We start from the raw sequence: 17808 nt of genomic DNA, 5'->3' as shown, positions 1-17808 counted from the left end.
TTGGGGATAAAAACATAAAGTACTGTAGTTTATAAAATATCAACTTTCTTATAACTGAACCGAATTTAATGAAATTTACATGGAAATTTAAGTTATGAAATACAGAAAAACATGAGAGGTATTTTATGCGTGAAATCTAACTATTACCTCAATAACTCAAAAATTTACAAAAAGATGATGCAATACCTGCATTTACACTACAGATAAATTAAGGCCCGTATGTCAATTTGTGACAAACACATATATAAATCTTGTTAAATGCAAGTTTGCCAAATGTATATTTTAATCTGTACTATCTAAAAGACATAATTTTCTAAGAACATTTGTGTTTCTACTACGGACCATGCATTTGCGTACAAACCAATCCCTGCTTTTAAGGACTTCGGTTACTCTGTCAAGTGGACACTGCCCTCTAGGAACGTTAACGTCTACTACAAGTACAACGTCATTTACATGCAAATCCCTGGTTTCTCTCTGCCACTTTTGTCGGGTTTGGAGGGAAAGCAAATACTCTCTGATACATCTTTTCCAGAATATGCCAGCTAAGTATTGTATTTGTTTACACCATCTCTTGCAGTATACGTCTTCCTTCTGGAAAACTCCTCTCGGTATTACGTCATCCCATCCTAATGTCTTCCTGCAAAGATCGAGGACGATAATTTTCGCTTGTAACGTCACAGGATATACAAGTCCAAATGGATCAAATATCGCACTGACTATGGACAGAATTCCACGTCTTCAGAGGCTTATCTACTATCTTAATTTTGAATGTTATTTCATCGTCGTTGAAATTCCAGTTAACACCTAATGCACGTTCGCAAGGGAGGATTTCATCAGGGTCAAGGCTAACAACCGTAGGTGCACGTTCAGATTCAGGAATGGTATTAAGTACTTGTCTGCTATTGCTGATCCACTTTGTAAGTCTAGAGCCTCCCCTTTGCATTAGTGACTGTAGATCCGCTGCTAATATTGCCGCTTTCTCTTCCGATGCTACAGATTTCAAACCGTCATCGACGTAGAAGTTTCTATCAAAGTTATCTATAACTTCGGGTGGGAATCTTTCGCGTTGTCACTGGCTGTTCTGTTCCATGCGTACGCAGCACAGCTAGGAGATGATGTGGCACCAAACAAATGCACCTGCATACGGTACGTTTTCGGAGGTTTGGACGTGTCCCCATCAGGCCACCATATGAACCGAAGCGCATCACAGTCCGCTTCACAAGCGCGAACTTGATGGAACATTGCCTCTATATCGGCAGTAATGGCTATCTTTTTCTAACTAAATCGGATAAGTACTCCTATCAGACTGTTCATCGTATCAGGGTCTTGTAGGAGTTGACTTTTCAGTGAGGTGTATTTCTCGGCACAATCAAATACCACACGGACCTTTCCTGGTTTGTTTACCTTCATCACGGGGTGCTGGGGTAAGTATCATATCCGCTTGGAGTCTGTATTTTCGTCCTTTACTTCCTTGGCATATACTTTGTTGTTTATATACTCAGTGACGGTTTTTGTACACATTCCATGTAACATTTTGTCGCGTGAAAGTTTTCTTTTCTGTTGATTTAGACGAAAGTGTGCCATTGCCAAATTTTTTGGTAGGGTAACATCGTCCGCTCGCCAAAGTAGTCACATCTCATAGTGACCGGTAACGTGTGAAAGGGTTGACTCCATAATGCCTATCGCCCTCTTATCTTCGACTCTTTTTCGCAGTTTGGCTCGTCGTTAAAGTCTGAAGTTCACATACGTTCTAGCTGTTGTTGTAATATTACGTCACTGGATCGACCAAAATGGATATCTGCTTGCTATTTCTCTCACGTACTCTGTTCTGTTTTGTTCTACGCTGGTTTGAAGGACTGGTCCACGAACTGCCCACCCTAGTCGCGTCCTTACTGCATACGGCTCATGGCTGCGTCCAGTGCATACCTCCAGAGGAATGTGTGCTTCTCGGAAATCTGTACCAATAAGTAAGATGACTTCGTTCACTGCAAACATCGGGAATCTGTAGGCCGGACAAATGTATAATAGCGCGAATATCCTCAGCTGTTGCTGCAGAACGTGTGGCGGTTGGCAGCTGCTTCACTGTCCAAACTTAACTGAGCCGAACATCGCCGACATTTCAGGAGTAGTATTAGAAATACCGATTTTGAAACAGTATGACCCCCCCCCCCCCCCCTGACCCCTTGTCCCTATTCTATAAGTGGACTTTAACCTTGCCCTAAACTTAAAATACTAACTTAGTACCCTTAATACCCTGAAAATCTTTAGTTAAACCGAATGAAAACCTTTGAGTTAACCAAAAAAAAAAACATTTAGTCTTTGGTCCGGACTGACCAATGCTGGACAATTAAAATACTTTAAAATCCACAGATTTTAAACAGACTAAAAAGTTTTAAATACATATGATATAGATGAGTTTACAGAATAAAATATACTGATTGAATGAAAGAAGATTTACTGATAATATAAATCCTCATTATGTTACAACAAAAAAACGGGAGAAAAATGATAAAGGCTACTTGTTCATCTTGTGGAAAAATGAAATCAAAGTTTGTTAAAAGTACAGGGGGTAATTTAGATATTCACAAAGCAATGTTACCTTTATTACCTAAGAAAGGTTTAACACTTCCAGGATATAATTATTGTGGGCCAGGAAATCCCCTAGATAATGGACCCCCCGTCAATGAACTGGATGCAGTATGTATGGACCATGATTTTTGCTATGACAGTGGTGTAAAAAAGGGTATATGTGATAAGCAAATGCTTTCCAATTTAAATAAAACTAAATCAAAAACATTTGGAGAAAAGATTGCAAAACATTTAGTTGTAAAACCAGCTATCAAAACGAAATACACACTTGGTCTCGGACAAAAATCAAAAAACGGGAAAAGGGGGTAGAGTATACCCCCGGAATCACATGGAGCGATGAATTAGCAGAAGAATTACACAAACCAATTAAAAGAAAATTTAGGAAACGAAGAGTGATAGTTAATGATATTTATGATACTTGGTCAGCTGATTTAGTTGACATGCAAGCTTTTTCAAAATATAATAAAGGAGTAAAGTGCTTGTTAACCGTTATTGGTATATTTAGTAAATATGCTTGGGTTATTCCATTAAAGAATAAAACTGGAGAATCTGTTACTGAAGCATTTAAAAAAATAATTTTAGAAGGACGATTACCAGTAAATTTATGGGTAGATGAAGGAAAAGAATTTTATAATAAAAAGTTTGAATCATTTTTGAATAAAAATAAGATTAATATGTATCATACATTTAATGAAGGAAAGGCTTTAGTAATAGAAAGATTCAATAGAAGTTTAAAAAGAATAATGTGGAAATATTTTACAGCAAATAATACTTATACTTATTTAGATAAGTTGCAGGATATGGTTGATAAATATAACAAAACAAAACATTCTAGTATAAAAATGACACCAACCGAAGCTAGTAAAAACTTAAATAAAGGTACTGTTTACTTTAATTTATATGGTGATTTAAAGATACCAAAGAGTAAAACAAAATTTAAAATTGGTGATCGAGTTCGTTTAAGCAAACTTAAAAAACATTTTGAAAAAGGATATACACCAAACTGGACAGAGGAAATATTTATAATTTATAAAATTAATAATACAAATCCCAGAACATACACTATAAAAGATTTAAATGATGAAATAATTCAAGGTTCATTTTATGAACAAGAACTTTTACCTACTACACAAGAAGTTTTTAGAATAGAAAAAGTTATTAGACGAGACTATAAGAAAAAACAAGCTTTAGTAAAATGGAAAGGTTACAATGAAAAATTTAATAGCTGGGTACCATTTAGTGAATTGGAAGAAATTTGATTTAAAAAATATATTATATAAATGAGTCATAAAAATTTAGTTTCTAATAATGGAATAGAAACAATAGATCAGTTAATCATTCACTTAACCAATCTAGCTGCTGCTTACAGAAAAAGTTATAAATTTTGTGGGAGAGTATGTACCGGATTATATATAACAGCAGGTGTCTTTGGTTGTTCAGCTGCATTAGCACTTGTTCCAGCTATTCCTATATTTGTAGCAGTTGCTGGCGCTGTTCCATCAGTAATTGCCATATTTACTAACAGACTAAAACTTGACGACAAGAAATTTATTTTAAAAGCACATCATCACAAAATAAAACAACTTATAACAAAAGCACGGATTGCAGCTTTAGCTGTTCATGACCCTAATGATCCTGGAAAAGTAAATAAAGAAGAAGAGAAACAAGTTATTCAGGATATTTTTACAATACTATTAGAAATGCAGAAAGAAAAAAAATATTCAATGCCTTTTGAAACGTATATGAAGGAATTTAAACTTAACGGATATAAAAGTAAAAAAGAAGAAGAGTTGTATTAAAGATTATTAAAGATTTATTAAAGATTTTTTCTATAAGTATTTTATATAAATGAGAAAAATTATATCAGTTGAAGGTAATATTGCATCAGGAAAAAGTACGTTTTTAGATATTATTAAAGAATATAATCCTAATTTTAATATAATTCCAGAACCAATTCACGAATGGCAAATGTATGAACCCAAGTTATAATTCATAAAACCCTTTTTGAACTTGCTGCTCAAGAACCTTCCAAATATTTATTTCCTTTTCAGCTAACAACTTTAAACAGTCATATAAAAATGTTATCTTCTGCTAAACAGTTTGATGGTGTTTCTATCCTTGAACGTTGTTATTTAACTAACAGTAACGTTTTTACAAAACAACATCACGACAATGGTGTTATAAATGACCCGAGTGGGGAGTATACAATCTTTTCTTAACTGATCATATTATAAAACCATACGGAAAAAATCCAATTGATGGATTTGTTTATTTTTAAAAAACCGCCCCAAAGAAATATGCTTTAAAAGGCTTCAAAAAAGAAACAGAACGGAAGAAAATAGAGTTGGTTTAGATTATTTAGAAAAACTACACAAATTACACGAAGAATGGTTAAACAAAATGTCTCAAGAAGGTATTAAAATTTTAACAGTTGATAACAATTTAGAAAAAATAACTTTAAAATCTTATTCAAAAGATATAGATAATATTACCTATTTTTTAAATGTTCTTTAGGTGCGTTTTTAGAGATTTTTTTTCTATAAGTATATTATATATAGATGGTTAATAGAAAGGTAGATAGAATGATTATGCCAAAATTATCTAGCACTTTAGGAGAAATAATGAATCCAGACAAAAATTCATATAAGAAAGTTCTTAAAAGAAGAAATGTTATTAAATCAAAATTTGATCAAATAGTTAGCGATGAATATAAAAATCATGTTATTGATAAATTACAAAATGTTATAGATCCTTATCTTTTAAAAAATAATTTATTTGAATGGAACTGTGGTTGTCTATTAACTGAAGAAGAAAATGCTGAAAGATTATGTGATTGTCCCAGACCAAATAATATTCGAAACAATCCTAAAAAAGTTATTGTAACCGACTGTGTTTACTAATGAAGAAAAAACATATAAAAGCAATTATGCAGCGTCTAAAGACCTTGGTATTAATTCTGGGTTAATAACAATGTGCTGCAAAGGAGAAAACCGAGTAAAATGTGGAATATCAAAACTAATGGAAAAAGATATAAATTTAATATTTTATTTCTTCTTAAAGATAATTTAAAACTTTATTTATTTTATCATTTTTTAATTATTTTTTTAATCTTTTTTGCTTAACAAATTTTATTTTCTAAATATAATATATAGATGGAAATCGAGAGATCTACAAAACAATATTATAAGAAATTTGAAATTAAAATTACATATAGACAAGATCCAAAGAATCAATTATATTTAACTATAAACGACTCTTATGAAATACTTAAATCTGAACTTAAAACTTTAAAAGGTATAAAAATAAACGTTGTTTTAAAAATAAATTTAGAAAAAAATGGATAAAACTGATACAATATAAAAATTCAGCTTATTTTCAATCAAAGGCTTTAGAAATTATTAACACAACGAATATAAAAAAAAATTTACATCAAGTTTTTGTTGAAATAATAAATAGAATTGGTAATTGGATTTCTGAAGGAAGTGGCTGGAGAATAGAGTCAGTTGATACTCATTATATAAATAGATATAAGTATAGTCCATTGGCTGCTTCAAGTTATTTAGAATTACCAAAACCATTACAACATCCAATGAAAGGATTAATAAATATAAAGAATGATGATAACGAATGTTTTAGATGGTGTCATTTAGCTTACAAATTTCCTGTTAAAGAAAACCCTCATAGAGTTTCAAAATATAAAAAAACATATAAACGATCTTGATTATACGGGAAATTTAAAATTTTCCCTGTTACATTAAATCAAATACCTAAAATTGAAGTTTTTAAATGAAATATCATTTAATATATTTGGTTATGAAGAAAATAGTATCTATCCATTGTACATATCAAAATATCAATACGAAGAACACTGGGGAATGTTGCTAATTACTAATGATAAAATAAATGATAAAATAACTGATGATGACTGTAAACCCCAAGAACTGTAGTCCAACATTATGTTTGGATAAAAACTTTAATAGATTAATGACTAACAAAACCAAAGACCAACATAGAAAATATTTTTGTAAAAGTTGCTTACAACATTTTACTCAAAAAAGATATTAAATGAACATATTCCAAATTGTTTAGCTATTAATGGTACCAAGGCGTAAAAATGCCAAAAGAGGGAAGTAAAGTACAATCTAAAAATTATCATAAAGGTTTAGCAGTACCTTTTGTAATTTATGCTGATTTTGAATCATAACTAAAAAGTTTTAACTGCTTTACCATCAACTAAATCTTCATTTACTGAACCATATCAAAACCATATAGATTGTGGTTACGGCTATAAAGTTGTTCGTTGTTATGACGATAAATATACTAAACCAACCTAGATTTATAGAGGCCCTAATGCAGTTTATAAATTTATAGAAAAAATGCTTGAGGAAGAGGAATATTGTAAAGAAATATTTAAAGAGCACTTTAACAAAGAACTAAGAATGTCTAAAAAAGATGAAAATGAATTTAAAAAGCAAAAGTTTTGTCATATCTGTGAAAAAGAATATAAGGAAAATGAAAATCCTGTCCGGGATTATTGTCATATAACGGGAAAAATTCAGAGGAAGTGCTCATCAGAATGTAATATTAATTTTAGACTAACACATAAAATTCCTGTATTTTTCATAATTTAAGAGGTTATGACGGTCATTTTATTATGCAACAAATAGGAAAATTCAAAAAAGAAATTAATGTTATTCCTAACAATATGGAAAGATATATGGCATTTAAGATTTCCGACTTGGTTTTTATTGATTCATTTCAATTTATGTCTCAATCATTGGATAACTTAGTAAAAAATATTCCAGAATTTAAATATTTATCTCAAGAATTTGATAAAATATAGAATTATTAAAAACAAAGGTGTTTTTCCATATGATTAAATGGATTCATTTAAAAAATTCAAAGAAACAGAATTACCTTCTAAAGAAGAGTTTTATTCAATTTTAAATGAAACACACATATCTGACAACGAATACGAACATGCTAAAAATGTTTGGAATGAATTTAAAATTAAAACAATGGGAGAATATCATGATCTATATTTAAAAACTGACGTATTACTTTTAGCTGATGTATTTGAAAATTTTAGAAAACTATGTTTAGAGTACTACAAATTAGATCCTTGTCATTATTTTAGTAGTCCTGGTTTAGCTTGGGATGCAATGTTAAAAATGACTGGAATTAAGTTAGATTTAATAACTGATATTGATATGTATCTTTTTATTGAAAAGGGACTGAGAGGAGGAATAAGTTATATTTCAAACAGATACAGTAAAGCAAACAATAAATATATGAAAGATTATAATCCTAAACTTGACAGCAAATACATTATGTACCTCGACGCCAATAACCTTTACGGTTGGGCCATGTGTCAACCTTTGCCCTCTGGGAAACTTTAAATTTATATCCGAAAAACAATTTAAGAAATTAATTGCAAAGGTAAAAACTAACTTTATAGTTGAATGTGATCTTGAATATCCCAAAAGAATTACATAAAACCACAGCGATTATCCTTTAGCTCCAGAAAAAAATTGAAATACCAGATCAATGGCTTTCTGATTATAGTAAAAATATTAAAACAGAATTTGAAATAGGAAAAAGTAATGTAAAAAAATTAGTCCCCAAATTTAATGAAAAAACAAAATTATGTAGTTCATTATAAAAATCTTGAAACTATTACACAATTAGGGTTAAAAGTAACAAAAATACATAAAATATTAACTTTTAATGAAAGTCCCTTGGTTAAAAAAAGTATATTGATTTTAATACTCAAAAAAAGATCTAAAGCAAAAAATTCATTTGAAAAGGACTTTTTTAAGTTAATGAAAAATTCTATATTCGGTAAGACGATGGAGAATTTACGCAAGAGGGTTAATATTAAAATTAACTCATGATGAAAATATTTTATTAAAATACATAGCCAAAACCTTCATTTGTTAGTTCAACGATGTTTAACAAGAATTTGTTTGGTATTCATAGAATAAAGAAAGTCTGTTATTAAACAGACCTTGTTATGTTGGAATGTGCATTCTAGATTTATCAAAATATTTAATGTATGATTTTCATTATAATTATATTAAGGAAAAGTACGAGGGTAATTGTAAATTACTATTCACTGACACTGATTCATTATGTTATGAAATAAAAACTAAAGATGCATATGAGGATTTTTATAAGGACAAAGATTTATTTGATAATAGTGATTACGATAGTAATTCAAAATTTTATTTTAAATAATAAAAAAGTAATTGGAAATTTAAAGATGAAGCTGCTGGCATTCCCATTGTTGAATTTGTTGGATTGAGAAGTAAAATGTATTTTATTTATTAGAAAACGAAGTAAATGTTAAAAAATGTAAAGGAATTAAAAAACTTGTTGTTAAGAAAACAATAGTTCATAAAAATTATAAAGATACTTGTTTAATTCAACCCAAAGTAATCACACCTTTAAAGTTATTCGTTCTAATAAACACAATCTTTCCAGTTATGTTATAAATAAAACATCTTTATCATGTTATGACGATAAAAGATATATTCTTGATAATGGTATTGATACATTAGCTTATTCTTAAATTAAAACTTAAATTAAAACTTAAATTATAGAACCGTAAATTGTTAACTGAATATGCATAACGTTTAAAGAATTAATATAAATAACATCATTTATTTTAAATCAATTTGCATAATTAATAGAAATAGATTCATTTTTTCTGTTATTTTTTACATGATAACTTTGAAGAATTACATTTTCTTTATTTTTTAATTGTAATTTAGCTTCTCCTTTATCTAATTTAATTGCATCAACAAGAATAATTAAAATGCAATTAAAATTAATTCTTACATTATTACCATTTTGAACTAAATCAGGACTAACATTTACAGTTTTCCATTGAAATAATCCACCATCGGTATCTTGGGTATAACATGTTAAAAACAATGGAGGTTTTCTTATTAATTGTCTTTTTATTTTATTTACTTTTTCATTTATATTATTGAATATTCCCATTATATTAATTATTCCAGTTTATTTACATGTTCTTATTGGTTAAAACAACTTATAATAGTTTGTTCATTTACTCGTTGATTATTAATTTTTAGTATTTTATACAATAAATCATACAACGGTACTTTATCTTGTAACATTTTAATGAAAAATAAACAATAATATCCACAGAGTGTACTTGTTTTGTATTGATATTGAACATTGTTGTATTTTACATTTGGTATATACTTAATTACTTCTTTTGGTGGAGGAAGTCCAAATGGATCGAAATACAAAGTATTAAAGTAACAGACCCAATGTGTTCCAGGACCAACAGAGTCATCCAAATTTATAATTCCACACTCGTCCTTTACTTTTAATTTTGATAAATTATTTCTACTAAATACACCCCTAAAGTTTTTAATTTTTAATTGTTTTACCCATTGTTCAATTTCAAAGTTAGATATTGGTTTGTTTATAAATTTTATTTTTTTTTTTACTATAGGAATTCGTCTGTAAGGTCTCCGTTGAGAATCAATCTGTATACCCTGGTCATGTCTTTTTCCACTTAACAAAGATGTAATCAAAGGTATCCCTAGACTAGCAGCCAACATACCTAAAAACCCACCGTCTTGTTTTTGTTTTTGTGTTAATTTAATCACTCCAGATCCTACTAGTTGCTTTCTTTGATTAGGTGTAAGATATGGTGATATCATATTTCTCTTATCATTAGCTACTGAAATCATACCATTTCCAAGTATTTTACTAACACAGTACTGGCTAGCCCAGACAAAGCACCAATGCTAGAGGGGCTAATATTTTTGGAGCTATTTTTGCTGCCATTGGAAGAATTGTTTTTTCCTAACAAACCAGCCAAAGTCCCAAAAAATCCACCATTTTGACCTTGACTGGACATTTTTTTTTTGAAATTGTAATTTCTAATCCCTTTTATTTGCAACAGCTTTTTTAATTTGATTAATTTGTGTTTTTGTTAAAGTAAAGGGAGTTTCCACGTAATTGTTCATGTTTTAATCTAAAAGTATGTGGAATTTTATTATTATAAGCTTGTGCTAAATTTTTCTTTTGTCCGTCTGTAAGGTTAACTTTATATTCAATATAATTTGATGTCATTATATATAATTTATATTTATTTTATTTAAACAATAACAAGTTCATTTCCAATAGTATTTATTTCAACTGTTTCCTCATATAATACAATTGCGTAAATACGATATCTTGCAGTGGGAAGTGTAGTTAACTTAATTGTTAATGTAATCTGCTTAGGATCTTCTGTTATTACTTCCTTTTTATATTCCAAGTTAAAATGAACAAATCCATACAAACTTCGAAAATTAAATCTATTTAAGAGACTTCCAGTAGTCTTATTATTTTGTTTATAATAATAATTAATTACATCATCATATATTCTTGATATACATGTATATTCTGTTTCTGGATAAAAAACACCATTACCTACTTCAAGACGACAAGAACTCAAAGTACAATTATCATCTGCTGCATTAATTTTAAATGTATCTAATAAATGTGGATTATGTTCTTGTGAATTACGTTTATCAGGTCGTTGTAAATAAACAAAAACATGTTGTGGTTTTGTTACACCAGCCGTTATTCTAAAAGTTGTATTAATCTGTTGTGTATCAGTTGATTGCGTCATCATTTCCCGAAGGTATGACCATCTTGCTTTTTTAAATCTTTCAGTAGCAATTAGATCAAACCCAAATTCATTAAAAATTAAACGTGGAACCCATAGAATTAATTTTGTTACAATCACCCTACCTGGATCAGCAGCATTAGCTCTAAAAATTAATTCATCATCATCTGTCAGCTGCAGTGTTATTTGAATTTGACTTGGAGGTAAAATATTAGTTTCTAAACCTTGAAAAAATGAATAATTATTTAATGGAATTTTAGTATTTACCTCATTATTACCCTGGACTAATTTCTTTCTAAATTTAAAACCTGAATTATTATCAGCGGTAGCAGTAGCAGTAGTATCTAAATAGATAAATTCATTTGTTCCAGTTGATTTTGCATAATCTTCAGACAATTCAACCAAACTCTTTACATTTACTACCTTATATAAATTATTACAATCATAAACAATTTTTCCATTTTGTTTAACCACTAACTGATCAATTAATGAAGCTGCATTATTAATTAGAGCAATTTGATCTCCATCAGCATAATTATTACCATTAGCAAGCTTATTTACTTTAAAACTTACTTCAAAATAACCATTAAACCAATCAAAATATGAACTTCTATCATTAATTGTAAAGTGATATCCGTTTTCTTGTTGCTTAACATTATTTCCCAAGACAGATATTAAAGCTGTATCTAATTGAATAGGAGTTAATTCATATCTTTTACAATATTGTTTTGTTCTAAACATGTATATATTATATATTATTTTATTTTTCATTTTATTTTTTATTAATGTTAAAACTTTAGTTTTTATAAATTAATCTGTTAATACGTTTACGCGTCCCCGATCCTGACAATAATCTATTTAATCTTATATTAATATCCTCCTCATTATTTTTACTGTTATTCTTTTCTTGTAATTCCTTGGCAATTAAATTACCAACTGCTGGAGCAGGTTTCTTTTTAAGTTTTTCAACAATTTTATTAGTATCTCCAGTGAAGCTTCCAATAAGCTTCGCTGCAGCTAAATTTCCAACTTCTGTTCCAACCTTTTTTGTTCCACTTTCAAGTGCTGCTTTTCCTGCTGTTTCCAAAGCTTTTTTTCCAGCTGTGCTAATTGAAGATGCGGCTGAACTTGAAAGCAATTTCGTTAAAGTGTCAAAGATACCTGTTCCATGTATGATTTCTTTTCCTGTGTGAGCATCAACATAAATAAATATTCCTTTATTTTTGTCATAAACTTTCTTGTACATTATATAAAACTAAAATTTATAATTTCATATTTCTTTTAAAATTAGTGTAAAACTTGTTTCAACTTCATTAAAATTAATTATTCTACCAAATACATCTGTAATATATATTCTAACTGAATTTATAATATATTTATTAATTTCAGAATATCCAACTCTTTGTGGTTCTTTTGTAAATGGATAAGCTCTTGTTAAATCTGCAGTACTTAAAGCATAGATAATATCACTGAAATTACCATCAACAAGTGAATTATCAATAAGATCACAATGAATGTAAATTGTATCCACAGAGTTAGTTATATTTGGTGTTGTAGTTCCCCATTCAGTATTTTCCATTTTTTTTCTCAAATCCAAGCAATGTATGAACATTTGATATTTCCAAATCCAACTTAAAATTATCTGTAATTGAAATCAAAATCTTAAAACTACTTAAATCAAATTCCAAACTTATTGGAGCAATTTCTGATTTATTAAATTCAAAATCATCATTACTTATTAATGTTTCCCTAATATAATTATTAATATCTGTGTAACTGTAAGAACCATTTGTAAATATGATATCTTTCCATTCTTTAACATTATTGTAACGAATTCTTTTATTGTCATATTCATCACTAATATTATGCCAAGAGTAGGTCATAGTGTTAATACTATCCAAACCAAAAACATAAGTTTTATTTTTATCTAAAATTAAAGAACGACTTAATCTGGTTGTAAAATCACTTGGTTTATTTTTATCATCTTTAACTGTTTCAGAACTTAATACTATTTTTTGTTCCATTTATATAATTATTAAACATATCTTTTTAATTAAAAACTAAAGTTTTAAAACTTTAATAAAAGTGTAAATTCAAGAAAAATAATTTTTATATAACATTTCATGTTGTTCTGGTAAGAGTGAATTCATTTTTAATAGTTCATCAATTATTCTAATACCTTCATTTTTTAGTTCTTCATTATTATTTCCAGCATCAATTGAACCACAAATTAACTCCAAGTCATTAACCAATTCTTTTGGATTACATGGACAAACGTCATAACCTTGTCCCCTAATTACTTTTTTAAATTTCATAGATCTTTTATTGATAGGTAATCCTGACTTTTCTGTTAATTCTTTAAATATTTTTCTTGAATGAATTGAATGCTTTTTATTATTGTTATATCTTTTATTAATCAAATCAATTAAATCATCATCTACTTTAGTGTTAATGACTTCTTTTCCAGTTATTCTATCCTTAGCAATTAATTTGTTTTGACCATAAAGTTTATTTAAGTTAATACTTAAATTACCATATTGTCCATTTGGTGAAACTTTATATGGGTTATGATGTTTTATTCCTTTTCCCATATACTTTGTTCCTTGATTTAAAATATCAATGATTACATCTCTATATTTTCTTAAATTATCCGACTTAGCTATAATTGCTTCCTTTCGCTTCAGATCATGATCTGTTTTGTTTTTCTTTCTAGTTATTACACCAGATTTGCTACCCAATTTTTTCATATCCTCTGATACATTTTCTATGATATCCTCTACTTCTTCCCTAGTCATTTTTTCATCAGGATTTTCAGATTCAGTGTGAAAAAAAATCAAACACTTCTTGTGGTGTGCTATATTTTTTTATCTAAAAGATCTAAATCAATTTCTTTATTAAAATCAACTGTAAATTCTTTTGGTCTTGCTCCCAATTCTTTATGCCAGATTCATGTTTTAGAATGTTAATATGTGGATCTTCTGGATCTGGAAAAACAAATACATTAATGCATATACTTCGAAAACCTCTTATATATTATGATAAATTATACCTATATGCTAAAAACTTAGAACAATCTAAATATCAAGATTTAATTAACAACTTAAACCAAATTGCAAAAAAAATTAAAGTAGATCCAAATGAAATACTTGAATGTTCTAATAATGAAATAATTGATGTTAATGATCGAATCAGAAAAACAAAAAGTAGTAATATTTGATGATTTTGTATGTGAAGATAAAAAAGTTCAAAATGAAATAACAAAATACTTTATTCAAGGACGTCACAAAAACTGTTGTGTTATTTATTTAAGTCAGTCTTACTATAAAACACCAAAAGATATTCGAATTAACTGTTCACATTATATTTTATTTGAAAGTCCAGGTAAACGAGAAAATGATATGATTTGTAATGAACAAAATATAGATCGTGATTCATTTGCTAATGCAACAAATCAAAAATTTGATTTTTTATATATTGACAAACCAAGGAAGTTTTTAAGAAAAAACTTTACTGGTAATATATAATGGGAGTTTTTAATAATATAGAACAAATAAGTAAACCTGACAGTATAAGTAAAGTTAAATTTGATATTGGTTTAAGTGATAATGCTACTAAAAAACAATACAAAAAGCTTAGAAAGGACATGGAATCATATCTTCACAGAAATAAGGAACTTGATAACACAATGAACAGAGCATTAGATATGGGAGGTAATAAAATAATCAACCTAGGAAATCCAGATAAATCCGCTGATGTAGTTCCAAGATGGTTTTTGTATAAAAAAATTCAAAGTGTAATAGATGATTATAAACTTGAAGATGTCAAAAGTATAAAACAAACACTAGAAGCAGAAGTAAAGAATACTGAAGAATTAACAAAAGATTTTAAAAAGAATTCATTATTAATAGTTGAATTACAAGGTAAAATTGAAGAAGAAATGAAAGCTATGGTTGATTCTATTAAAGAACTTGAAGAGAAATCTGATTTGACAGATGACAATATAAAAAAAGTATTTAGAACCAATTTTGAAAAGTTATACACTCAAGTTCAAGAATTAAAAGATAGTATGATTAAACATGAAGAACTAAAAGACAAGATTATTGAAGCTGAAAAAAAGTTACAAAATATGTATCAGTTAGAAATTAAAACAGAAATAAATAAACTAAATACTGAAACTGAAAATAAGCATAAAGATTTATTAGAATTAATTTCAAATAAACTTGCAGAATATAAATCTGAATTGGAAAAGGCAGCTTCACAAAGAGGTGATGATCATGACACAGCATTAGATAACCTTAAAGAAGAGCTCAATTCTAAAATAGATGACTTTAAAAAACAAATTCGAGTTTGGATTAGTACTGTTGATACACGTCACAATTTAAAGTATGCAGACTTAAGTAATATTACAAAAAAATTACAAGAAGATATGACGCAGCTTAATGCTAAAGTTGAAGAACATAAAAATGAACTGGACTTTGTAGTTGAAAAATCAGTTAAACAAGGAGAGTTAATTACTGCTAATACTGAAGCAATTAACATAACTAATAATCAGCTAGAAAATTTGAAGAAACAACTTGTAGACCTGATTAATAATGTTGATGCACGTCACAATATAAAGTACGAAGAGTTAAGTAAACTTAAAGGTTTATTACAAGAAGATATTAATAAATTTAATGATCAAATTAAAAAATAATAAATGATTTGGACTCTGTAGTTGAAATATCAGCTAAACAAGGAGAATCAATCACTGCTAATACTTAAGTAATTACTGCTAATACTAAAGCAATAACCGCTAATGTCGAAGAAATTGCTACTAATGATGAAAAAATTTCTAATAATTGGGAAAAAATTATAGAAGTAAAAGATGCTTTCTTAAAACAAGAAACACAATTAGCTAGAACAAAGAATACTGTTGACAATCTATCTGCTTCTGAAGTTGCTATAACAAAACGACTTGATGATTTGGCTGAAATAATTCTTAAACTTAAAAAGAAAGACAGGAAAATAGAAGAAAAACTAAAAAAAGTAAAACATGAAGTGTTTCTCTTTCAATACTATAATAACACTCTTTATGATTACGTAAAAATGAAAAAGTATTTCACCAGCCAGAATGCCTGGATATATTCAACATATGAAAATATGGCCGGTCTGAACTATTTAAATACATTTGAATTAGAACCTGGTAATGTCGTAGATTTTAAAGATTTTATAAACATAAACCAATAATATAAACTAGCTGTACTAGATGTGCCTTTGAAGGGTGTGTTTTCAGTCAAAAAATCCGGAATTTATATAATAGATATTAAGATTTTATTAACGGGTGCGAGCCCTATAGGTGAACCGAGTAAACCTGTTAAAAGCCCAATATCACATTTTATATTTAGGTGGTGGAATAGTGATAATGATCTAATTTTTAATACATTTAACCGTATTATAAATATAGCAGCTGAGGCAGCTGAGGACTTTGACACTGATCAGTTAATATCTATGTATAAGGGAAAAGTTAAAGGTTATCTACCACAAGGAGCAATGTTTGACATTCATCCTTATAACGATTCAACATCTACAGAAGTAACATTTTCGCTTTTGGCGGATAGTTACGTCAGATTCTACATATCGGATGAACCTATATCGCTTCAATATGTATCGGATGAACCTGTATCGGATGAACATGCATTCCATGATATAAACAAACTTTTGAGTTAAAAGCTTAATTAAAGTTTTAATTACTATGTGTACTCTAATAATATACTTACTAATTGAAAATAAGATCAAATACATTACATTTTATTAATAAAAATAATCTGCCAAAGTTTTGCCAAAAGTCTGCCAAGTGGCAGCAATGTGGCAGTGTCTGCCAAGTTGGCAGAAAAATGGCAGGCTTTTGATTGGTTGAATTTGTGGTTTCCTACATTATTATTTTTAAAAAATGCACTTGATTTACCTTTGACACAACAGGTACATAAAGGGCAAGTATGTGTCTTACAAGTAGGACAAGCTCTCAATACACAATAGAATTGTATTTGTTATAACCTAGTATTTGTTCTCCAGTTAAACTGAAATCTGATCTTTATCTTGATATGCACTGTCAATCAGGAAGTAAATACTCGGTGTATAGATATTTAAGTCAATTTTATTTCAGCTTGTATCTTTGATAAAACCTGTGGGTTTTTAATTGTCTAACATTGGTCAGTCCGGACCAAAGACTAAATGTTTTTTTTTGGTTAAATCAAAGGTTTTCATTCGGTTTAACTAAAGATTTAAAAGATTTTCAGGGTATTAAGGGTACTAAGTTAGTATTTTAAGTTTAGGGCAAGGTTAAAGTCCACTTATAGAATAGGGACAAGGGGTCAGGGGGGTGGTCATACTGTTTCAAAATCGGTATTTCTAATACTACTTTCAGGAAACTGAACTTACATAGAGGTCTGCTTCCTGTCCATGGATTGAACTTCCGGTCGAGCTTAGTCGATATCTGAAACGTGACGGGTCTGGTTGACACATTCAATTTCTGGATCATTGCATAGAGTTTTGTCAGCACCGTCGTCGAGCAGAGCGTAAGTTTGATA

Source organism: Mercenaria mercenaria, chromosome 4 (assembly GCF_021730395.1).
Source record: "Mercenaria mercenaria strain notata chromosome 4, MADL_Memer_1, whole genome shotgun sequence".
In the NCBI taxonomy this organism is placed as follows: domain Eukaryota; kingdom Metazoa; phylum Mollusca; class Bivalvia; order Venerida; family Veneridae; genus Mercenaria; species Mercenaria mercenaria.
The sequence above is the reverse complement of the archived record's forward strand: the minus strand, read 5'-3'. Positions refer to the sequence as shown.